General features: G+C 38.7%; 2 protein-coding genes across 5 annotated transcripts in view; one reads left to right on the top strand and one right to left on the bottom strand.

Annotated features, from left to right (window-relative positions):
* PEAK1 (pseudopodium enriched atypical kinase 1) overlaps positions 1-4,500 on the bottom strand; it is a 222,092-nt gene extending 217,592 nt beyond the window's left edge. For 3 of the 4 annotated variants that reach the window (XM_081150939.1, XM_081150940.1, XM_081150941.1), the window contains exon 1: positions 4,220-4,492. The gene's annotated coding sequence lies outside the window, so the exon portion shown is untranslated. Of the gene's footprint in view, positions 1-6; positions 184-4,219 lie in introns of all 4 variants that reach the window. The other variant, XR_013999824.1, reaches the window with a different exon arrangement.
* A 337-nt stretch (positions 4,501-4,837) lies between these two features.
* The window catches only part of HMG20A (high mobility group 20A), a 91,499-nt gene continuing 70,255 nt past the window's right edge, over positions 4,838-26,081 (top strand). The window contains exon 1 of the mRNA XM_081150976.1: positions 4,838-5,133. The gene's annotated coding sequence lies outside the window, so the exon portion shown is untranslated. The remainder of the gene's footprint in view (positions 5,134-26,081) is intronic.

Genomic DNA, 26,081 nt, shown 5'->3' with positions numbered 1-26,081 from the left:
TCTAACCTTTTATGCCCTTCATTTTCTTCCAATTGAATCATCCCTTCCAGGTTTCCTGCTCATGGACTCCACAGTTCTTCATTTCAGGCACAATCTTCAATATCATTAATTCCCTCAACCAACTGTTCTTCAGGTATCTCTACCAAGCAGACATCTGCAAAGCAGTGGATAACGGCCTGGGCCCTGGAATTGAAGCAACAGTACTTGAACGCCAGCTGTTCATCTTACAATCAAGGAGAAAAATAATACACACCATATGAATTCTTGCGTTTCTTCAGTTATACCCAGGGTAATCACTGCTGGAGGAAAATCAAACCATGCAAGTTGGATTTGTAGGAGTCTACAAATCCAAAGTCTACAATCCTCAAATGGATCCTCAATGCTGCCTAACAGTCCTTTTTTAATTTTCCTAGTCATGTTTGTATGTCTGCACCCATGCCTCTCCCTCACCCTTCCCTTGAAAGCTGTTATAAACTCATACTCTTTTTAAGACTCCCTATTCCACCATGTTCCCCTTCACTCTTAGCAAGTACTCAAAAATGATAGCATGTCACTTTTTACTTTTTTAATGTGGTTTCTAAAAGAAATTTAAATACATGTGACTTTATATTTGACTCATACTAGATTTTTATAGGACAACACTAATCTAAAATGTCCTTTCCCTTTTTCTGAACCTAGATTAACTTCTGCATTTTTTGTTTGTTTGTTAATCCTCACCAAGGATATTTTTTCCATTTATTTTTTATGGGATTGGGAATGGGACATCGATGTGTGAGAGACACATCAATTGGTTGCCTCCTGTACTCGCCCTGACCAGGCTGTGATCTAACCTGCAACCCAGGTATGTGCCCTTGACCAGCAATCGAACCCACGAAGCTTTAGTGTACGGACAAACACACCCCTGCCCCTAAGATCCCAAGTCAACTACCCTCCCCCTCTCTGCTTCCATTCATAAGATTCTGCATATCCCTGTCATATAGCACAGCACTTTGTAATTATTGGTTATCAGCTACCTTCTCCTAAACTGTATGCTCCTTGCAAAAAGGGATATCATTCTACACATACTCAGGGCCTACCACCATGTCTACCACTTAAAAGACACTCAAAACATTTGTCAAACAAATGTGAACTATCTATTCCTGGCCTGAAAGTTACCAGAATTTCTGCAAGAAAAACAAACCAGCAATGAAGGAGCCCAGACTTTTTTTTTTAATTAAAAATTTTTAACATTGACATTGTTGCAGGTGTCCCCTTCCCTCCCCCCTTTGCCCACCTCCACCCACCCCAAGGAAACTAGACTTTCCTAGGAGCTCTCTAGTAATGAAAGGACTGGAGTGGCGGAGGGAAGTAGGAAATACAGTAGAAAACAAAAATGAGAAAACAGCCTGGCCAGCGTAGCTCAGTCGTTGAGCATCAACCTATGATCCAAGAGATTGTGGTTCGATTCCCAGCCAGGGCACATACTTGGGTTGTGGGCTCGATCCCCAGTGGGGGATGTACAGGAGGCAGCCAATCAATGAATCTCTCATCATTGATGTTTCTCTCTCTCTCTCCCTCTCCTTTCCTCTCTCTCTGAAATTAATAAAGATTTTTTTTAAAAGGCAACACTTAAAAAAATAAAAATGAGAAAATAAAGCTCACCACAACTCTTAGTGGTAAAGAGCCATTAACTCACACTTGGCATGCCAAGGTCCACAATTTAGTTCCTACATTACTTAATCCATCCAACAAAAGTTAAAACAAATCTCTCTCATGAAAAATGCTAATCTCATGATGCTTCACCATGGAGTAATTTAGGAGAGTTATATGAAATGTGCTAGAGCATGAATTTATGGCTGATGTTTATTTGGCCCTGCTAGATGTTAAAACACATGTATGCAAATAAGCAAATAAAAGTTTTTAAGCTCTCAGACTTAAACATTTACATTACTATAAATGTACAAAGATAAATGTTTATATGAGTACACATATAACACATTCCAGAAACAATTCTTTTTAAATTGATTTTAGAGAGGTAAGAGGGGGAGAGAGAGAGACATTGATGTGAGAGAGATAACATCAATCGGTTGCCTCCCACGTGTGCCCCAACCAGGGATCAAACCCACAACCTTCTGGTGCACCTGACAAGACTCCAATCAACTGAGCCACACCAGTCAGGGCTGCAGGAACAATTTTTTAATGATTGTCAGAAACAGTTATGAAGTGGCATTATTTCTTTATGGTGCTCAGGACAGACTCTTAACAATGAATTCTGACTGAATGTTAATGGCGTACAAAAATTATCAAGGCAGTTTCACTGTACTATCACTAGATAAAATGAGTAGTCATAGTATCATTATAGTTCAAAGCACTCTTAACTTTTCCTTTTCTTCCCATCCTGGAACCCAGCCACACGTAAATGTTAACCCCTAAATGGGGGTTAGGGGATGGAGCGGAATACCACACATCAAAAACCCTTAAAGTAAATAATCTGACATTTTTTTCCCACCTAATATAGTCATGTTAGCCTCCAAAATAAAGACATGATAAAATGTTTCCTCTTCTTCCCCTCTGACAGTTAAAAAAAGATGTTTGTTTTTTCACATAGCTTGTGCATTTGTCATGGCAAAAACTTACCAACAATGGTATGAATTCTGCTTCCATTTATTTCTGGGCTAAGGCTACAATTCCATATTTGAAGCCAAGAAAATGAACCATGCCTGCCATTATAGTTAACTACACAAGTCACCAAAGAGAAGTGCCAGGCACTTCAGAAAGTAATTAAGGTAGCCAGTGAACTGAGCTATCTAGAAATGCTCTGAGATTATAGGAGAGGCCATCATGAAGGGTGTATCCAAGATTGTTCATGGAAAGTTTTACCCTGTGGATATTCCCATTTTTCACTACCACACTCCAGAGACCAATACGGGTTCTCCAACAACACACTACTACATCATTTCATTTATCAGGAAAAAAGACACTTGTGGCTAAACAAAAGTCAGTAGGTAGGCCCCAAACAGAATCCTCACGGCAATCCCAATTCACGTGAAAAGCTATTTACACATATTATCCAATGACCTAAAAGCCTTTTATGGAAGTCTCCAAAGATTTAATTCAATGTCTAGTCTTACATTTAACAGGCATCAGATTTTGTATTAGGTTGTCTACAGCAAGGCCAATAAAGATAAAATCTAATTTTCCTTTAACTCAGCGCCAACCTTCTAATAACTTCCATTCCACAGCTCTCAAATTTCTATGCTTGGATCTTAAAAATAACAACGGATTACAAGAAAGTAACATTTAAAGGTGGGAGGGCTCCTCTTTCCCGTTGCTCTTGGCAGTCTTGAACGTCGTCCAAGGACAGAAAACGAAATCAAGCTCTCAGAAGGGTGTTGCAAACAATCGGGAGAGGATAGGGAAGGGGTTCTGGTGGCGCGGCAAGTCCTCATCGCGGGAGGTAAGGAAAGTTGCAAGAACGGATAAATCAAAGGGCAAAGGAGAAACAAAATAACCAACCAAACCACTCAAAATCCCCAAACAACCGCGCTAACCGCATGTTAGGGGCCTCAGCTCGAAGTGAACAGGCAAAGAGCTACCGGGTTCCGTTCTGGCTGCTGGAGTGGCTGCGCCAAGTGCTCCCGGGTTTGGAGAGGGATGTGCGAGTAGACTTAAGAGGAGCGAGAGGAGCACTTCCTGCCCCAGCCTCCCGGCGTCCAGCTCCACCAGCTAGCATTTTCCCCAGCAGCCTCCCAGCAGAGCCCGGGGGCGTCCTCCCGCGCCAGATCCCAACTTTCCCCCCTCTGGGTGGCGCCGAACTACAGGGGGCCGCTGCCAGAGCAGCCGGAGCAGGAGAAAGAGGAGGAGGAGGAGGACGACGAAAAGGGGGAGAAGGAGAAGGAGGAGGACGACGACCACGAAAAGGGGGAGGAGGAGGAGGGAGAAGGAGGAGGAGGAGGAGGAGGGAAGAGGGAGGGGTGGGAGCCAGAACCGCGGGGAGTGCGAGGGAGTGCACAGTCCCGGCGGGCCCCCAGGGCTGAGGGGCGCGAGGGTGGCCGGAGCCGGATAGGCCGTAGCAGGCCGGTCTCCCGGAGAGCCCCCGCGGTAGGGCTACCCAGACCCCGCGCCGCCCCGCCTGGATTTCCCCGGGTCTGCGATTACCCGGCAGCGACCCTGGACCCACAAGCCGGCGCTTAAGAGTTGAAGGGAACCGAGGGGACGCGGGCAGTCCTCCCATTGTTACCTGAGGGGCGCACACTCTGCCGCGGTGACCACCATCGCCGGCCGTCCCGTCCCCTTCTTGGTCACCGCGGCCACCGCCGCGGAGCAATTGACACTAACAGTAACTACTAGTCCCCGCCGAGTGCACGACGCGCTCGCAGCCACCAGTCCACCCGCCCTCCTCCGCACAGTCCAGAGTACCGCCCATCGGCGCGCGCACTCGGGGGCGAACTCCTGGGGGAGCGAGTTCGCGCGCGCACGGGCCCTCGACCCTCCCGCAGTCGCACCTCAGTCTGGTGGAGGGAGTCCTCGTGCCCCTCCTCACCGGTTCATACCCCAATAAGATGAGGCCTAGAGGGCTCCTGATTGGCTCAGGAGAGCGGTCGGACCAGAACCTGGGGTCGGCACGAAAGAAAATTTCAGTTCAAAAAGTTCGTGAGGTATTGACCGTTTAGTGCCAGAGCTCCTCAGTCAGCCTGCCGTGGAATACAGAATTTGTGTTTTCCAGGAAGCTGGTATACAGTACTTGACCAATTTAAGTCCCAATACTTTCTGCAGGCCTTAGCAATTAAAAACACTACATCTCCCAGAAACCTCCACGAAAGTGAGTCTCACTTGCGTAATCACGTAGGCCTTCTCCGCATTTGAACAAAATAATCCCTTCATTTTTCTGAAGGTATAGGACATAATTTGTTTTTCTCCTCACCGAAACGATTTTAAGTGTTATTGCGACAATAGAAGTTGCCTATGGGAAGGTGTTTAAGACGATAAGGTAAACGGAAAGAGAGCACATAATAATAAAGTACTGCGGAGGAATTTTTCTCAAGCTGTGAGACGCCGGGGAAGACTGAATGCGACTGAGAGAGGCTCAGAGAATTGTCCTCTGCTGGAGACTTTCTTTAGACCCAGGCCCCTGCCTGCCCCTATCGTCAGCAGGTCAGTAAGCTAGGCGAGCTGAGGGGTGGCCACAGTGGCGGTGCCCTCCACCCTCTTTTGCTGTTGTTAATTGGTTTGTCTCGGTTTGAGGCCGACTGAATGGAGGTGCCTCACTTCCGGTTGGGGGAGGGGAGGCAGGCAGTCCTCGGGGGAGGGGAAATATAACTCACTTCCTGTGGGGGTAAAGTTATGGTTTAGGGTGTCCAACCCACTTCCTGTGGCGGCAAGGGCTGGATAATGTGATGCTTGGTGTCGTTTGCACAGACCATGTTTTAAAGTTTTATGTTTAAAGTTCGGTTATTACACCAATTTATGCTGCTAATGTCCACCTTCCAGTCAGAATTTATGTGAGATTTATTTCAACATGCAAAATGGAGTATTTCCTCCTCGACAAAATTTTCTTAATGTGTTCTTCAAAGAATTCTAAATCCCTTGTTGAAATTATCTACTCTCCTCTGCAAGATAATTGCCTACGTCTGCTTCCTACACTGTCCAGCGCACACCTAGCTAGGTGTGTCACTGTCGTGACGTGCTGCAGGAACTCTGTAGCCACGGTTTATTACAGTACTCGATGTTTTACATAAATTATGAGGCATATTCACCTTACCGGAATGAAAGTATACAGAAATACATACGTGATATTACCTTAATATGATTGGTATCTTAAAATCTTAGACCTGTTGATTTTATGCTACAGGTTCTGCCCTGTGCCTGAGAAAAACTTGCTTCCTCAGCCCTAAATTCTTACATGTGACATTAGCATTTGTGAAAGTTAGACTTTAGTACATTTTCCCTCTTTGTAATTTAATTAAATTCAGATAGATTAAAAAATAGTATCTGTTCCTTGTAGTTTTAAAGCATGGTGCAAGGATAATGAGATTCTGCTCAGATTTTAAGTGGGGATGGAAATTGCCTCACAAAAGACAAAAGATGAATAATTGTATTTTTCCTGTATTCTCAATGATTTATAAGAAACTATATGCAAAGTGGTAATAAACCCTCAACAGTTTTGATTGCTTGACTTCTGTTTTCAAGTACCACAATACTTAGAGGGATGAGTGTCTACTGAAGGAATGAATATAGAATTTAGGAAATCTTAACAATTAGTAATTTTAGAATATGTCAAGTGACCTGTAATGTCTTTCAGGGATTTTTAAAAGAATAAAACCTGTGTATTTTCTTCTTTTGGATTCTTACCTAATCTATCCGCGGAATTGGTAATTTTTTTTTGTCAGGGTGAAAAGTAACCATTTTTATTTTTTGTTTTGTTTTGTTTTGTTTTATTATTGTTGAAAGTTTTGCAGATGTCCCTCTCCTTCTCCATCCTATTGTCCCTGTCCATAGGGTATGTATATATGCATCTACCTTCTTAATTACTCTCTCTGCCCCCCCCTCATTCCCACCTTCCCTCTGAAATTCATCCAGCTGCTCCATGGTTCTATATCTCTATATCTATCTTGTTCATCAGTTTATTTTGTTCATTAGATTCCACATATGAATGAGATTATGTGGTATTTATCCTTCTGACTGGTTTATTTCACTTAGCATAATCCTCTCCAGGCCCATCCATGTTGTCCCAAAGGATAAGAGACCCTTCTTTTTTACAGCTGCATAGTATTCCATGGTGTAAATGTACCACAGCTTTTTTATCCATTTGTACTAATGGACGCTTGGGTTGTTTCCAAATCTTAGCTATTGTAAATTGCACTGCTGTGAACATAGGGGTGCGTAAATACTTTCTAATTGGTGTTTTGGGTTTCCTAGGATATATTCTTAGAAGTGGGATCTCTGGATCAAATGGCATTTCCATTTTTAATTTTTTGAGGAAACTCCATACTGTTTTCCATAGCAGCTGCACCAGCCTGCATTCCCACCAGCAGTGTACTAGGGTTTCTTGTTCTGCATATCCTTGCCAGCACTTATTGTTCATAGATTTGTTGATATTAGCCATTCTGACAGGTGTGAGGTGATATCTCATTGTGGTTTTAATTTGCATCTCTCTGATGATTAGTGACTTTGAGCATTTTTTTATGTCTCTTGGCTGTCTGTATGTCCTCTTTGGAGGAGTGTCTGTTTAGGTCTTTTGCCCATTTTTTAAATTGGATTGTTTGTCTTCCTTTTGTTAAGTTGTGTGAGTCCCTATGTAGTTTGGATATTAACCCTTTATCAGATGTGTCATTGATAAATATGTTCTCCCATACAGTGGGCTCCCTTTTCATTTTGTTGATGGTTTCTTTTGCTGTGCAGAAGCTTTTTATTTTGATGTAGTCCCATTTGTTTATTTTCTCCTCTGTTTGCCTTGCCCTAAGAGATGTATCTGCAAACATATTGCTACAAGAGATGTCTGAATGTTACTGCCTACGTTTTCTTCTAGGATTTTTATGGTTTCACAACTTACATTTAAGTCTTTTATTCATTTTGAGTTTATTATCGTGCATGGTGTGAATTGGTGGTCTAGGTTCATTTTTTTGCATGTACCTTTTTTTTAATATATTTTTATTTATTTCAGAGAGAAGAAGGGAGAGAGATAGAAACATCAATGATGAGAGAGCCATTGGTTGGCTGCCTCCTGCATGCCCCCTACTGTGGATCTAGCCCAAAATCCGGGCATGTGCCCTGACCAGGAATCGAACTGTCACCTCCTGGTTCATCAACCACTGTGCCACGCTGGCTGGGCGAATTTGCAATTATTTTAGTTCTAGTTCCTTTAAAAAGTTATTTGTGCCATAGCCAGTTTGGCTCACTGGCTAGAGCTTCGGCCTGCAGAATGAAGGGTCCTGGGTTTGATTCTGGCCAAGGGTACATACCTCAGTTGCAGGCTCGATCCCTGGCCCCCATAGGGGCTCATGCATGATGTGTCTCTCCCACATCGATCTCTCTCCCCTCCCCCTTCCCTCCTTTCCACTCTCTCTGCAAAGCAATGGAAAAAATATCCTCAGGTGAGGATTAAAAAAAAAAAAAGAGTTATTTGGTTTAGAGTTTATTAGAAAATATGTTTTAAACTAAATGTAAAGGCAAAAATACATGTTTTAACCTCCCATAGTCATAAAAGATCTCAGGCCCTAAAATCAATGAGTTATCTTTTTAAAGACTACAAAATTTCTGCAGTAGTTGAAAAGGTGAGACAAAATAATGTCTGTTATTATTATAAGGTTAGGGACGTGTAGACTTCCCCAAGCAAGTATTAACTAACTGATTAGAGAGAATGTGTTCATTCTCTTCTTTATTCTTTATTAGTGTAATATAGAAGAAAATATTATGACAAATTAAACTACAGTGTTAGGAATTACTGAAGTAAGTAAAGATTATGGAGCTAACTAAAAAAGATAGAGAAAAGATAGTTAAAATATTATGGTATATTGGTATTGTCTTTTGGAAACTGTCTTTGGGAAGCAAAGGTGTGTTTTAGATTGGTTTCGGTGCTATTCCATGGAAGAAGTACACATAAAAGAAATAAAAATTGCTGTGGTTGAAAGACTTGAACAGCTCAAAGAACTGTTCAGAAGAAAGCAATATATAAAGCATGTATTTGAGAGAACATGTTTTGTGATAAGTAGTGGTTATTCATTGTTTCCATCAAATAAGAGATATTAGAAAAGTTTATGAAAACTAGAAGGAAAGTCCGTGAAAAAGTGTTTCTATGGAGAGGCTTGCTGTCTCCCAAAGGCTTCTTTTTTAATGCTCTTTTTTGTAGGTTTCTTTGCATGTTATAATAGAAACCTACCATCAAAATTTAAAAATGCTTATGTAAGTGTGCTCTTGTTATCTTTGAGTTAATGAATTTGAGATTTTTCATTCCATTACTCGTCCATATTTTGGAGTATTTAGATTAGATAACCATTTTCTTTTCTAAGAGCAGTCATTGAATACACTGCTCACAGCAGTTTGAAATATTAAAACAGGAAGTCAAAATTCTGGATTCCATATCACTGAAATTTGATTAACCAGGGTGCTAGAAAAAGTGTCTTTTTATTCTTTTGTCTCCTGTTCTTTGTAAAGTCATGCTAATGTCTTACAACTATTGCTTTTTGTTTGTTGTTTAGTAGGTTTTCTTAAAGAGAGCATCCTAACAACTTGAATGATTTTTAAACTTACTACTCTGCTGTTTTTATCTCTACTTCAGGGCCTTCAAGAGTATTAAATGAAAATACCCCTTACATGACTTTTCATTATTTCAACAAATAATGACTATGTACTGTGTGCTAATCACTGTTCTCAGGACTTGGAATACATCAGTGGATACCGACAAACATCCAAATTCTCTTGAAGTTTTACTCTGATTTCCAAATTAAAACTGCAATTTTGCTGCCTTGGTATTCCTAAGTAAGATCTGTGGTATGATCATTGTTCAGATTGGGTCAAGAAGCAGCCCTAAATTTGCTCTCTCTTGGTTTTGATCTCTAAGCCATTCTAAACCCAGTTTTGAATATTTCAGCCTAATTTTTCTCAAGACCATACAAGCCAAAGTGTTAAATATTCAGCCCTTTTCACTGACACATTAATGATAATCCTACCACCTTAGAATTCTTTGTATGGTAAAAACAAATCCAAGTGAACAAAGGGGAAAATATGGAATCAGGCAAGCCTGGCTTCAAAACTGGTGTCAGCATTTTACTAGCTTACTAGCTTGGCAACCTTGAGCAATTTACTTGTCCTATCTGAGCCTCAGTTGCCATAAACCTAAATGGGCTCTTTTGGTGGATCAACAATGTTATATAAATCAGCCAGCACAATGCCTGCTATTAGGATCATAATGAATGCTATTGTTTTCCCCTCAGTCTAGCTTTCGCTGTTCTGGCTATTTTGCTCACCTGTCTGTTTTAAATATTACATATTCCGGAAGTATGAAATGCAGTACTTGCTAGAATTACTGAAATTCTGTCTCTCCCTAACAACATGCTCACTTAGCTGTCAAGAATTTTAGTTTCTTGTGGAAATGTGATAACATTAATTTTAGTGATTACTTTAGAAAATATATACAATAGAAAAGTTTTAAGTAAAGGTTAAGGAGTCACTGAGTTAATTTGAATTATTATAGGAAGACATTCAAACCATTCTTCTAAAGCTATTTAAATGCTAAGCCTAACATTCAAGATCTTTCACAGTATGACCATATCTCTCATTACCTATTTACACATTCCTTACCGGATTGGTTTCTGAAAAAAAATTCTTTACTGTGTCCAGCCTTTGTATCTTTGTTCATGCTATCTTTTACCTGAAATACTTTCTTTTTTCCCAAGAATCCCTATCAGAATACAACCTTCTTTGAGGCCCTTTCTCAAGTAGCACCTTCAACTTCAAGAGGTATTTCCTGATGTTTGTCTTCTCTTTCCATTTTTTCTACCATATGTGCTCTGTTCGTTCACCCTCCATTTTGTTGTTCTTTATGGCATTTAACTATCTAGTACTGCTGCTATTGTTCGTTTTTGTCATTGTTATTATATAGAGAGTTTATGTACGACCATAAAAAGCTTCAGACTATATCTTACTGCTATTTGTGTCTCCTGTCATACTTGGCACAGTGCCATTCATATCATAAATAATTCAGTAAATATTTGTGGAATTGAACTGGCACTTGGGGTAAGATAAAACTAATCATTTTTATTCACTATTTATGCCCAACATTAAGCACGGTGACCAGCATAAAATAGATACTCAGATACCTATCAAATGAAAGAGTGAATAAGTCATGTTTTATTTGTGGGTATCTTAGGGTTTCAGTATGTGGATGAGCATATATTAAACACCTACTATATGATCCAAACTATGAGAACCGATCCCTGCCCTCAGTTTAGTTGGAAAGAAGTTGTAATTAATGTGTGTAGACTCTGAAGACTGCAGGTTTTAGAGTGAAGGTCAGTAGCGAGGTCAGTATAGAGCTCTTTGCATTGTGAGAGATACCCCAGGCCACCTGAACTGAGAAACAATAGACTTGGATATCAAGACAAGCTTAACTTACATTTCTACTCCTAGGTATATAAACCCAGAGAAGTGGAAATATATTCACACAAAACTTTTTACATGAATGTTTATAGCAGAATTATTCATAGGAGCCAAAAAATAGAAACAAACCCAAATGTCCATCAATTGAATGAATAAACAAAATGCATTATGGCCATACAATGAAATATTATTCAGCAAGAAAAAGCAAAGAAGTAGTAATACCTGCTATAACATGGGTGAACCTTGGAAATATTACACTAAAGTGAAATAAGCCAGACACAAAAGGCCACATACTGCATGATTTCATTTATATGAGATGTTTAGAATACTATATCCTTGACCTAATAAAAAAAGATCTGAAGCTTCCTTCAAGATCCTAAGATATCCTTCTTCTTTGGTCTAAACATTCACCTCCTAGAGACAAAATGTATTAGTGGATGCCGGGGGCTGAGGAGTGACTGCTAATGGATATGAAGTTTCTTTTAGGAGTGACGAAAATGTTCTGGCATTAGTGGTATCCAGATGGTTGCACAACCTGGATACTAAAATACCTTGTATAGCAATGTACTAAAATGAAAACAAAAAACAATGACTAGTGCCCTGGCCAGTGTGGCTCAGCACTTAGACTGTCTTCCCCTGCACCAAAGGGCCTCAAGTTCAATTCCCAGTCAAGGCACGTACCTGGGTTGCAGGTTTGCTCTCCGCCCCTAGTCGGAGCACATGCAGGAGGCAACTAGTCAATGTATCTCTCTCACATCGTTGTTTCTCTCTCTCCCCCCCACTCTCTGAAAAGCAATGAAAAAAAATATCCTCAGGTGAGTATTGAAAAAAAAAAAAAAGACATACGCTAAGAAGAGGTGAAATTTGTGGTAATGTGAATTAGATTTCAAAAAATGGTGTGGGGATATTTAAACTTGAAATTTTTGGATGAGGCTAGAAGAAGGAAGCAAGATACATGAAAACAAGGAGATGGTAATTCTTCCTCAGATCCTAGAGGGAATATAAGTGGCTATGTACAGGGCTAGAGGTATGCTGAGGATCAGGTGAGGATGGATGTGAACGTTTCTGGCTATCTTGTCTCAAGCAGGCAGTGAGATGAATGTTTAGACCAGAAGGATGTTGATAAAGGAGGACATTTTAGGATTTTGAAGGAAGCCTCAGATTTATTTATTTTTTATTACATCAAGGATATAGTATGTGGTCAAATTAGTTTCTGTGTAATAGTCAGCTGAGTTCAGAGGGTTACAGTATCATAAGGTAAGGGAGTCATAGCAGTTAACAGTTTAGTTACTAAAGAAGATGGGAGAACATAGACTAGACAAAGTTTGATTCTAAAACTAACCTGATGAAAATAGGTAAATCTTAAAGGAAAGGAATCACAGGCAATGATTTGAAGAAGTTAGTACAAATAAAGGTATTCATTTGAAGAAATACTTGAGTACCTTTTGTGTGCCAGGCACCATTAAATAAAACTATAGCTATTTTCCTCATTTGAATTGTTTCTTAGGATAAGGTGTTATGAGCAGGATATTGGTTCAAAGAGTATGGCAATTGTATAGTTCTCTGTACAATAACACTGTTATTTTCCTAAAAAGTTGTACTAATGTTTGATGCCACCAGCAATATATAAGTGTGTTTTCACCACAATTTGACCACCAAATTTTTTGGCTAATTGAAATTATTCTTCAGTTTCATTATTGCTTTTAATATGTTTCTATATCATAGAATTGGCATCTGTTGGAGCATGAAGGAATTCAGAGCCTTTATAGTTGGTCCCATCTGGAAGGATATGTATTTTTAAGGACCCTGGGAATCAAACTAGCCTCTAATTTGAATCAACTCAAAAACTACTTTTATTCAGAGGTGCTCTCCTTATTTTGTAAATGATATTCACAGTCCAAACATTTAGCCATAATTCCAATTCCCATTTGGCTAACTTAATTCTAGTAATTTGGTGGTGTAGGTATTAACTAATTTCATTTTGCATATGAGAAAACTGAGTTTTAGAGCGGTTAAGTCACTTGCCCAAAGTCACTTAACTAGTACGTGATAGAGACAGGATTTGAATGCCTCTCAGGCCATTGATCATTGCCATACTCCATGATCCCTCAGTATCACTGCTAAAATTTACTAGGGCTAGTGGAAACTGGAAGAGAAATCTGAAATGAAACTTGAACAATCAGGCACTTATTTACCTGTGTACATAATGAACCAGTCAGCAGAGAAGGTGTTTTTATTTTTTTATTGGGGAAGCTGTAGCACAGAAAGAGGAAGGTCTGTCTTTAAGCCCACATTCTTTTTTCCCTGATGAGCAGGGAAATATTGCTCCAAAATCTATGATGGGAGCAAAGTAGGAAGAGAAAGGTAGTGGTAGGAAAACAATTGCTTTTGAGTATATACAGTGAGATTTATTTGATAGCAGAAGGAGCAGACAGATGGCCCAAAGTAACTTTTAAAATAGTAATTTCAAATCTATCATGATAACAAGGTTTAATAAGATATTAAAAGTATACTAGGCATTAGAAAAAAGACAATTTTTTTCATTTTTATTCAAGTATAGTGTACTCATTAAACAAATTTAAGATCATGAATTTTTAAAACAAGATGCCATGCTCCAATGTTGGCTTTTAGTTAGATAAAATATAATCCCAATATGTAGATGAGCAATTAAGGCCCAAAATTACACATCAAGTAAGTGACACAGTGGGTGTTAGAACATAGGCCTGCCTTCAGCTCTAAGCTAAAAGAAGCCAACCCATTTATACAGCTTGGTCCCTCCTATGAACACACAGGTCTAGGAGATGCAGACACAAAAGGTAAATACATGGTGATAAAGGTTTATCTCTATAGACACCCAGCCTGAAAAGTTAACAGTTGTGGCATTGAACCCATCAAGACTGCACCTGCACAGCAGATTGCACACCGTGGTCGGGATTGAGCCTCATAGCCCACTGGCCTCAGGGTTGATCCCAACCATGAAAGGGCCATCAGCAGTCAAGACCCAATTACAACAGGGGGATCCAAACAGTCCACACAACAAATATTGCTAAAGCACCTAGCTCAGGAAATGAAGAAGACTGCACCACTCGTCCAAACAACAAAAGATCACCCCACCAAGACTGGGAGTTATAGCAGTCCTTTCAAAAAAGATAGAAACAAATATAAAGAGCCAAAATGAGGAGACAAATAAACAGGCCCCAAATGAAAGAACAGGAAGAAACTCTAGAAAAAGAGCTAAATGAAAGGAGGCAAGCAATTTATCAGATAGCGATTTCAGGCTATTTATTATAAATATGCTCAAGGAAATTAGTGAGAGCAACAATACCAAGAAGGATATAGAAACCATGAAAAATAGGTGAAAATGAAGAATGCCATATCTGAAAAACAATACAGTGGAAGGAATTACCAGTCAGCTGAATGAAACAGAGAATCAAGTCAATGAAATAGAAGACAAAATAAAAAATAAATCAGAACAGAAAAAAAGAAAAAAAATTAAACAGGATAGTTTAAGGGAACTTTGGGATAACATGAAGTGTAATACCATACACATTATAGGGATCCCAGAAGGAGAAGAAAGTACATGGGATAGAGAACCTGTTTGAAGAAATAATGACAGAAAAGTTCCCTAGCCTGATAAAGGAAAATACCATACAAGTTCAAAAGCATAGAGGGTCACACCAAGACACATGATAATTAAAATGGCCAAGATCAGATACAAAGAGGGACTCTTAAAGGCAGCAACAGAGAAGCAGACAGTTACCTACAATCGAGTTCCCATAAGGCTGTCACCTGATCTCTCAACAGAAACACTTCAAGCCAGAAAGGATTGGCATGAAGTATTCAAAGTAATGAAAAACAAGAACCTGTAACCAAGACTGCTTATCCAGCATTGGCTACCATTTAAAATCAAAGGCAAAATAAAGAACTTCCCAGAAAAGAAAATATTAAAGGAGTTCATTGCCACCAAACTAGCATTGCAAGAAATACTAAGGGGACTGCTTTAAGAAGAAGAAGAAATACAGGAACATAGCATTTAAAATCAGCTGTAAATAAGTATCAGTAATTAAATATAAATGAATTAGATTCTCCAAACAAAAGACATGGGTAGCTGAATGGATAAGAATATGGTTATGTTATCTAAAACAGATCCACCTCAGAACAAAAGATACGCACAGGTTTTAAGTGAGGGATGGAGAAAACTACCCATGCAAATAGAAACAGACAAAAAAAAGCTGGGGTAGCAAAGGCCATAATAAGACATAAAAAAGGTCGCTACGTAATAATAAAGTGATCGATCCATCAAGAGGATATAACCCTTATAAACTTCTATTCACCCAATGAGGAGCACCTAAATATGTGAAAAAATATTGGTGGACTTAAAGGGAGAGATCAACAGCAATACAATCATAGTAGGGTATTTTTAACACCCCACATTCAACAGTAGATAGATCTTCCACACAAAATATCATCAAGGAAACACCAACCTTAAAAGACATACTAGACTGGATGGATTTAACTGACATCTACAGAAGAAATACATGCCAACAAAGTAGACAAACTGAGCAAAATGGACACATTCCTAGAAACATACAATCTTCGAAAACTGAGTCAGAAAGAAACAATACCTGAATAGACCAATAACTAATGAAATCGAAGAAGTAATCAAAAAAGTTCCAGCAAACAAAAGTCCTGGACAGAATGGCTTCACAGTTGAATTTTCCTGAACATTGGAAGAACTGACACCTGTCCTCAGGCTATTCCAAAAACTTCAAGAGGAGGGAAGACTTACAAGCTCATTTTACAAGACCAACACTATTCTAATTACCAAAAACAGATAAAGATACAACAAAGATAGGAAATTATAAGCCAGTATCCCTGATGAAATTAGATTCTGAAATTTTCAAAATATTAGAAATCTGGATCCAGCAATACTTTAAAAAAACCATACACAATGATCAAGTAGGACTTATTCCAGGGAAGCAAAGCTGGTTTAATATGCGCAAATCAACAAATGTGATACATCACATAAACATTATGAAAGATAAAAATCACATGATCATATGAATGGACACAAAAGCATTTGATAAAACACAGCACCCATTTATGATAAACACTCTCAGCAAAGTGGGACTAGAAGGATCATACCACAACATAACAAAGGCCTTATATGAAAAACCTACAGCCAACATCATACTCAATGGGCATAAACTAAAAGTGTTTCCCTTAAGATCAGGAACAAGACAGGGATGTCATCTATCACCACACTTAGTCAACTAAGTACTGGAAATTCTAGCCATAGCAGTCAGACAAGAAGAAATAGAAGGCATCCAGATTGGAAAGGAAGAAGTAAGACTCATTATTCGCAGATGACATGACATTGTATATAGAAAACCCTAAACACCCCACCAAAAAGCTACTAGATCTAATAAATGAATTGAGCAAAGTTGCAGGATACAAAATCAACACCCAGAAATGATTGACATTTTCATATACCAATAGTGAACTATCAGAAAGAGAAACTAAGAAAACCCCATTTACTGTTTCAAAAATAAATAAGTTAACTAGGAATACATTTAACCAAGGAAATAAAAGACCTATACTCGAAGAACTGTATGACTTTGAAGAAAAAATTTAAGGAAAGTAGAAATAAGCAGAAGCATATACAGTGTTCATGGACTGGAAGAATTAATATCATTAAAATGTCCATATTATCTAAAGCAATCTATAGATTCAAGGCAATGCCTATTAAAATATCAGTGGCACCCTGCCGGGTGTGGCTCAGCAGTTGAGCATCGACCTAGGATCCAGGAGATCGGGGTTCGATTCCTGCTCATGGCACATGCCCGGGTTGCAGGCTAGGCAGCCGATCAATGACTCTCTCATCATTGATGTTTCTCTCTCTCTCCCCCCTCCTTTCCTCTCTCTGAAATCAATAAAGATATGTTTAAATATATATATATCAGTGGCATATTTCACAGAACTAGAAAAAACATTCTAAAAATTTATATAGAACCAAGATGTCCCCAAATAACCACAGCAATCTTGAAAAAGAAGAACAAAGTTAGATCACAATACTGAGAATCAAACTATACTACAAAGCCATTGTAATCAAAACAGCCTGGTACTGGCCTAAGAACAGACATATAAACCAATGGAACAGAACAGAGAACCCAGAAATCAAACCACACCTCTATGGCCAATTAATATTTGCCAAAGGATGCAAGAGCATACAATGGAATAAAGACGATCTCTTCAATAAATGGTGGTGGGAAAATTGGAAAGGCATATGCATAAAAAATACACTAGACCACCAACCTACACCATGCACAAGACAACTCAAAATGGATAAAAGACTTAAAGGTATGTCATGAACCCCTAAAAATACTAGGAAAAACATAGGCAATAAAATCTCACATGTCTTTCGCAGCAGTGTTTTTGCCCATATGTCTCTGAGGGCAAGGGATATAGGAATAGATCAACACTTGGGACTACATCAAGCTAAAAAGTTTCTGGAAAAGAAACCAACAAAATGAAAAGAGAACCCACTGTATAGGACAACATACTCACCAATAAGGGATTAATTTCTAAAATATATAAAGAACTCATACAACTCAACACCAGGAAGACAAACAATCTAATTAAAAATGGTACAATGGCCTGAATAGACATTTCTCCAATGAGGACATACAGATGACCAATAGACATGAAAAAATGCTCAAAGTCATCAGAGAGATGCAAATTAAAACTACAATGAGGTATCACCTCATACCTGTCAGAGTGGATACTATCCATAATTCAAGAAACAGCAACTGCTGGGGAGGATGTGGAGAAAAGGGAACCCTAGTGCACTGTTAGTGGGAATGCAGACTGGTGCAGCCACTGTGGAAAACAGTATGGTGTTTCCTCAAAAAATTAAAAATGAAACTGCCTTTTCACCCAGCGATCCCATTTCTGGGAATATGTCCAAAGAATCCCAAAACACCAATCAGAAAGAATATATGCATCCTTATGTTTATAGCAGCATTATTTACAATAGCCAAGATCTGGAAACAGCCCAAGTGCCCACCAGCAGATGAGTGGGTAAAAAGGCTATGGTACATTTACATAATGGAATACTATGCAGGTGTAAAAAAGGAAGAAAGGAACTTTTACCCATTAGCATGGATGGATCTAAGTGAAATAAGCCAGTCAGAGAAAGACAAATACCATATGATCTCTAATATGTGGAATCTCATGAACAGTATGAACTGACAAACTTACAAAATGGAACCAGAAGCATGGATACATGGAACAGACTGGCTGGTGGCTGAGGGGAGGTAGTGGGGGGTGACTGGATAAGGAAGGTGAATGGATTTAGGTAAAGAACATTTATGCATACCCCATGGGCACAGACAGTAGTTTGGTGGAGGCCAAGGGAGGAGGACCTTCCCTTTTCCTGATTTTTTTTTTTTTGGAATAATTTCAGGAGGATAGGTGTTCATTCTGTTTTTATTTTTTTATTGATTTTAGAGAGGTAGGATGGGAGAAGGAGAGGGAGGGACGAACATCAATGTGAGAGAGACACATCGATCAGTTCTCTCCTGCACACTCCCTGACTGGAGATGGAACCTGCAACCTAGGTATGTGCTGTGCCAGGAATTGAACCCATGATCTGCCACTGCATGGGAGAACACTCCAACCAACTGAGCCACACAAGCCAGGGCTAGGTGTTAATTCTTTTTTGACTGTTTGGTAAAGTTCACCTGTGAAGCCATCAGGTCCTGTACTTTTGTTTGTTGTGAGTTTTTTTTACTAATTTGATTTCATTAATGGTTATCAGTGTGTTAAAATTTTATTTCGTCTTGACTCAGTGTTGGAAGATTGTGTGTGTCTAGGAATATATCCATTTCTTCAAGACTGTGTAATTTGTTGGCATATAATTGTTCATAGTATTTTCTTATAATTCTTGTAATTATAAATTCTTATAAATTCTATGGTATCAGTTGTCACTTTTTTTTCATTTCTGATTTTATTTGGGTCCTCTTTTTTTTTTTCTTGAGTTTGGTTAAAGTTTTATCAATTTTTTTTATCTTTCCAAAGACCCAGCTCTTGATTAAGAGAATCAGATCAATCAGCCTACTGGCAGAGGTGGACCTCACAGTGCTTTGAGTCTTTGCCTGATCTGTTTCTGGACCTGAACCTTGGAAAAGCACACTTTGGTGTGCATCTTGGTCCTGTCTAAACAATCTCAGCCCCAGCAAAGGGGACCTGAAGCTGTGGGTTGTTGATAGCTCCAAACAGGGCACTCAAGGCCAGTTATTGGCCTGTCCCAGATACCTTCCAAAAAGATTGAGAGTCCTAGCATATCTACCTAATACACAGAAACAGACCCAAATAGGCAACCAAAATGAAAAAACACAAAAACAAGCCCCAAATGCAAGAACAAGAGTATTGTCCAGATGAAGAGCTAAGTAAAATGGAGATCAGCAGTCTATCAGATATAGAGTTCAGAATACTGATTGTAAGGATGCTCAACAGCATGAGAAAAGACATAGAAACTATGAAAAGTGGCCAGTTAGAAATGAAGAATGACATAGCAGAAATAAAGAATACATTGGAAGGAATGAACAGCAGATTAGAGGAAGCTGAGGATCAGATCAGCGAATTAGAAGACAGGGTAGAAAAAAATCACTCAATCAGATATCCAAAAAGAAAAAATTAAAAAATAAGAGGATAGTCTAAGGGAGCTGTGGGACAACATGAAATGTAACAATACTCACATCATAGGTGTGTCAGAGGAGGCTGAAACTAAGCAAGGGTTAGAGAACCTGTTTGAAGAATTAATGGCAGAAAACTTCTCTAACCTGGTCAAGGAAAAAGTCACACAAGTTCAGGAGGCACAGAGAGCCCCAAGCAAGAAGAATCAAAAGAGGCCCACACCCAGCTACATCATTATTAAAATGCCAAAAATGCAAGACAAAGAGAGAATCTTAAAGGCAGCAAGAGAAAAGCAATCTGTTACCTACAAAGGAGCTCCCATAGGGCTGTCAGCTGACTTCTCATCAAAAACTCTACAGGCCAGAAGAGAGTGGCATGAATTATTCAAGGTAATACAAAACAAGGATCTGAAACCAGGACTACCCTATGCAGCAAGGCTGTCCTTCAGAATAGATGGTGAAATAGCGAGCTTCCCAGACAAAAAGAAGCTAAAGGAATTTATCACTACCAAACCAGCATGTTAAAGGGAATGCTATAATTTGACGAGATCAGGCGTGTTCAGGGTGGTATGGCCGTAGACAAGTGCCATAATTTGAAGTAGAAATAGAGAGAGAGAGAAACTTAGGCATAAAGAATTAAAATGGCAATAGATAAGTATCTGCCACTAATAACCTTAAATGGAGATGGGTTAAATGCTCAAAGAACCAGTGCTTGCCCAGCAGGCATGTCTCAGTGGTTCAGCATTGACCTGTGATCCAGGAGATCATGGTTCTATTCCCGGCCAGTGCACATGCCTGGGTTGCAGGCTTGATACCCTGCAGGGGTCATGCAGGAGGCAGCCAATCAATGACTCTCTCTCGTCATTGATGTTTCTCTCTCCCTTGCCCTTCCTCTCTGAAATTAATAAAAACATATTTAAAAAAGAACCAGCTCTTGGTTTCTTTGAACTTTTGTATTGTTTTGTTACACTCTATTTTATTTATTTCTGCTCTGATCTTTTTTATTTCCTTTCTTCTGCTTGCTTTGGTTTTGTTGTTTCTTTTCTAGTACCCTTAGGTATAAGATTAGATTGTTTGTTAGAGATCTTTCTTGTTTCTTGAGGTAGGCCTGTATTGCTATGGCTTTCCCTCTTAGAACTGCTTTTTTCTGTGTCCCATAGATTTGGGGTTGTTGTTTTTTCATTTTCTCAAAATATCTTTTCATTCTTTCTCTGGTCTTATTGTTAACCCATCCACATTTAGTAGCATGGTATTTAGCCTTCATGTGTTTATGTTTTATTCTTGTAATTAATGTCTAGTTTCATTCTTTTGTGATCAAAGAAGATGCTTGATATGATTTCAATCTTCTTAAATTTATTGAGACTTGTTGTTTGGTCTGACCTGTGTTCTTACCATGGGAAATGTTACTTGTGTTCTTAAAAAGAATGTACATTCTCCTACTTTGGGGTGAAATGCTCTAAAAATATCAATTAAAATCATGTTGTCTAGTGTGTCATTTAAAGCTGCTGTTTCTTGTTAATTTTCTGTCTGGATGATCTGTCCATTGATGTCATGGGTGGTATAGTCCCATACAGTTACTGTATTATTGTTGATCTCTCCCTTCTTACCGGCAAGACACTGAGATCTTTGTTCTTGTCTTCTTGAAGGAAAGATTTCAATCAAGAGACAAAGTGTAGAAAAACAAGCAAGAATTTATTGACAGCAGCAAAAACACACTTAGTACAGTGAAATGCGGAAGGGCATAGAAGAAGCAACAGGAGAGCCTAGGGTCACTGCTTTGGCTCACTGGGAAGTCAAAGAAAAGGCGGCCTTGGAGACAGGTTCAAGGGGTTAGCCTAGGATGAACTGCCCCTGCCCATTGTTCCCCTGGTTGCAGGTCTCATGGGGTCCCTTGGAGTTTAAGAGAGACATGCCTGTGGGGGGAGAAAAGGAGGGAGGAAATGGCATGGGCGTGCCCCTGGAGGGGAGAGCACACTGGGACCTTCATTTTCAGGTGTTTTAAAGGCTGGGCATTTAGTGGAGGTCTTAGGGAAGAGTCAATAGAATATTCATCAGCTTTATGTACCAAAATTAGATTTATTCTTTTTATTTGTCTGTTTTTGGGTGTGATTGGCAAATGTCACTAATTGGATTTTTGTTCTCTTTCTCCCTGAGTAGAGTGATTTAAGCTCTTTACCCTCAGGTTGGAGAGGAAAAGTGCAAACCATTTACTCTTAAGTGTCTTGGTTTAGGGAAGGTAGAATTTAGTAGTATCTGCAAACTATTGTTTAACTATCTTAGTTTCCCTATTCCACTTGTACTGGAATTTTCCTAGCTTCTTACTATCCTGTAACACCTTTATGTTCATCAATAAATGCTTTATAAATTTTGGTGGTCCTACTTTGGGTAATGTTTACCAGGGTTATATGCTCTTGTTGGATTGATCCCTGTATCATTATGTAGTGTTTTTCTTTGTCCCTTATTATAATTTTAAAGTCTGTTTTGTCTAAGCATTGCTACCCCAGCTTTTTTTCATTTCCATTTGCTTGAAATATCTTTTTCCATCCCTTTAGTTTCAGTTTGTGTATCTTTCTGTCTGAAATGGGTCTCCTGTAGACAGCATGTGAATGAGTCTTGTTTTCTTATCCATTCAGCCACCCCTGTGTCTTTTGATTTGAGCATTTAATCTGTTTACATTTAATGTGGTTATTGATAGGTATTTAGTTATTGTCATCTTATTCATATTTGTGGTTTTTCCCCCCCCTCTTTCTTAAAAAAGTCCCTTTTTAGAGCTTAGGATGAGTGTTTGTGAAGGCAGTGTGTCTGTGTGGGGGCTTTTTAAGAAGAACTCTGGACTCCAGCAGCCTTCCATCTCACTGTGGCACTACTGTACTCTTTTTCACAGCCAGAAGTTATACGAACTTACTTCTCTTCCCTGCGCTGGAACTGGGGAGCCAGGAGTGGGGCTGGGACCCCTCACCTACCTCTGCAGCAGATATCCGTTCTGATTCTCAACCACCATACATGGGTGTAGGACCAGCCTGTTTAGCATCTCCTCCTCTCATATTGGTTTCAACTTAGTTTATTGTTATTTTTTATTTAATATATTTTTATTGATTTTTTTTTTTTTTTAGAGAGAGAGGAAGGGATCAAGCCTGCAACTCATGTATGTGCCCTGATCGGGAATCGAACCGGTGACCTCTTGTTTCATGGGTCAATGCTCAACTACTGAGCAACACCAGCCAGGGTCAACTTGGTTTCTTTATATTCTTAGTAATAGGACTGGTTAAGTGAAATGGTTTTTAAAGCTTCATCTGTTTATTGATATTTGCAAATTTATTAAACTTTCATAGCTGTTCTCAGGTAAATGAAATTTGGGGCTCCTGTGAGTTTATAATGTCTGCTGCTGGGTCTGAATAAATATGTTTCTGAATTTCATAAACTTCTGGTTGCTACTGCAGGCTTTTTCTTCGGGTTTTTAAAATGTAGATCACTGACTCTAGAACCAGTGAAAGAATAGGAGGAATTTTTAAATTCCTTCTATAGTACTATAGCAGTGTACAAACATGGTACATACGGTTATAAAGGGGGTGGGGAGATTTAAATACAGGGCACTCTGCCATATGTAGAAACAGTCTTCTCAAGCTAATTGCCAGTTACAGACTATATTAAATAAACGTAATGGAGTGGGGAACAAAAAAACATAATGGAATGATTTTATGTTTATTTCTAAAAAGGGGAAAGAGCATTTTTATTTTGCCAGAAAGATAATATAAGCTGCTAGCCATTTATTTCCTAGCAAAGCAAACTACTTTCAGATTCTAACTGGCAGATTTCTTCTCCTTCATATTTAATTAAAATCTTTCTCTAACAATACATGCTACTGAGGTTAGTGTATAGATTCATTTATTGCACCAAGAAAGACTTTGGTCAACTCTATCTTTGTAGTCTTATCTTATTTGTTTAACAGCAGTATCATTGGTAGAGAGTAGAATAGATATATTGTTTATAATGTTTCCCTTCTGTGTCTTTGTCACCATTGGTAGTTTTATTTCTTTCTGCAGAGTTAATGTTTACTTAAGATAAGTAGTCTTTTTAAAAAAAATTTTTTTTTATTTTTAGAGAGAGAAAGAACACTTTTTCAAATAGAATAAGTGGATTTAAGTTCAGTAATGCATCACTTTGTGAACGTTTTAGAAAGCAGAGTATAGTATAATGAGTATGAGAGCATTTTTCCTACTAAGTACTTTAACTGTTAATTAAGTTGTAGGGTTTTTTTTTTCAAACTGTGCCTTCTTAGACAGTAGGGAAGGCATGTGTTTAACCTGGTGTGCTCAGCTCTTAGCAGGACTTCATGTTTATTGTTTCAGTACTTAGTAAATATACATAATAAAAAATAAATTGTAGCTGCAGTTCTGAACTTACTTTGGTATGACCTGTAATAGCCTGCTCTATACTCTGCTCTCATTTTTTAACCAAATCACATCACCCCAAACTTACAACCTACAATAGTGCCGACATGTTTTGGGAGCCTGGAAGGAAGATTGAAATTTAACTGGCATCATGGGATCTTAGTTGGTTTAACAGCTTCTCCTTCCTTACCTGGTAATGCATGTATAATAATAATGGTATACTCTCTCAACAGGTTTTGGAGTTGATTGCAACTGAAATGTATTTCAGGAAAGAAAATAGATACTGTAATTAAAAGAGCTGTGGGAGAGACTAAAAATTACTATATATGATAACCTGTTAATTTGAAGACCTAAACCATGTATTTAAATATGATATTGTGAAAAATAATTTTCCTAGTTCAAAAATTAATAGTAAACTCCATCATAAGTAATTATGTATTTTGAGCACTAATCTTAGGATACTCATTTACTTTATCTCTTTTCTTAATAATTGTGTTTATTTTCTGGATATAAGCTATTACTATAGCTTATTGTTAATTTATTTACTTCAAAAGAAGAGAAGAGAAGGGCTTCATTTTTTTACTGAATAATTATCAGCTTTATGTAACATCTTATTAGCAAGCCAGCTGAATCAATCTTACTCCTAAATGGGTAAATTTAGAAGATATTTCGTATGAGAACATACAGGGTACCAAAGGTGTGAATTCAATGAAGAGAAAATTTAGTTGAGCTATTATATGTATTGTTTTTAATTTAAACTTTTTGTGTTCTGTGTCATTTAAACATGTCAAGATTCCTTTTCCTGATACCAAGACTGGTTTAAAGATCATCATTCACTATTATGGGACCAAGTTTGTTTTTGTGGGTTTTTTTAAAGAGGCATGGAGTAGTAGATTCTCCCTGCCCACATCTTGATTTCATTTTATTTACTTACTTTTAATACATTTTTACTGATTTGAGAGAGAGAGCGCGAAGCATTGATGTGAGAGAGAAACATCGATTGGCTGCTTCCTGCATGCCTCCCCATTGGGGATGGAGCATGCAGCTCAGGCATGTGCCCTGACCAGAATCAAATATCACCCCAATCAACTGAACCACATGGGTCAGGGCATGGGACCAAGTTTTAATGTTTATTCTATGATAAAATAATGTATCCTTATTGTAAAACATTCAAACTTTAAACATTCAGAGCAAGCATAACTTTTATGCTTTCAAACAGAATTTTAAAAAGTAAAAGTAAAAATCACCTGAAGACCATAGGTGGCCTCTTGAATGATTTTAAACGAGGAATGACATGCATAATTGGATTCATATTTTAGAATGATCATTGGCAGCTATGTGGAAACAGATTGGAGATAGGAAGGACAGACAGGTAGGAAGCTGATAGAGTACTCAGGCCAAGAAAAATAAAAGCTTTAAATGAGACAGTAATAACAGGAAACAGAAGAGGGGACAGAATCAACTGGACTCGGTAAAGGATTAAATGTGATGGGAAAGGCATTGGGAATGCTGAAAGGATTCCCAAGTCTTTAGCTTTAGTGACAGTATAGTACCCTCAATTGACAGAAGATGGGAGATGAAACAGATTTTGATGGAAAAAATATGGATTCAGGTTTTTTGTTTTGTTTTTTGTGGTCTGCCCTCCCAAGGCATCTGGATGGATTCAGTTTTTTATGTGTTAAGTGTGAGTTGCCTATGACACATCATGGACTGTATCTTCTTCGCCATTTGAGATACAGGCTTGGAATTTAGAAGAGTTGGTTTTAGATGTTATAGGTATAAGTGATTGTTGAAACATTGGGACTGAGAGAAATTACTAGGAAAATATGCACAAAGAGAAGAGGGCCAAAGTTTGAAGGAGTGGCTAAAGAGGTGGGACTAAGGGGTATAGAGGAAATAGTGAAAGAGTTTGAAGAGA

The sequence above is a fragment of the Miniopterus schreibersii genome (genome assembly GCF_964146895.1).
Source record: "Miniopterus schreibersii genome assembly, chromosome: 1".
Classification (NCBI taxonomy): domain Eukaryota; kingdom Metazoa; phylum Chordata; class Mammalia; order Chiroptera; family Miniopteridae; genus Miniopterus; species Miniopterus schreibersii.
Note: the sequence above shows the minus strand (reverse complement) of the source record. Positions and strands in the feature narration are given on the sequence as shown.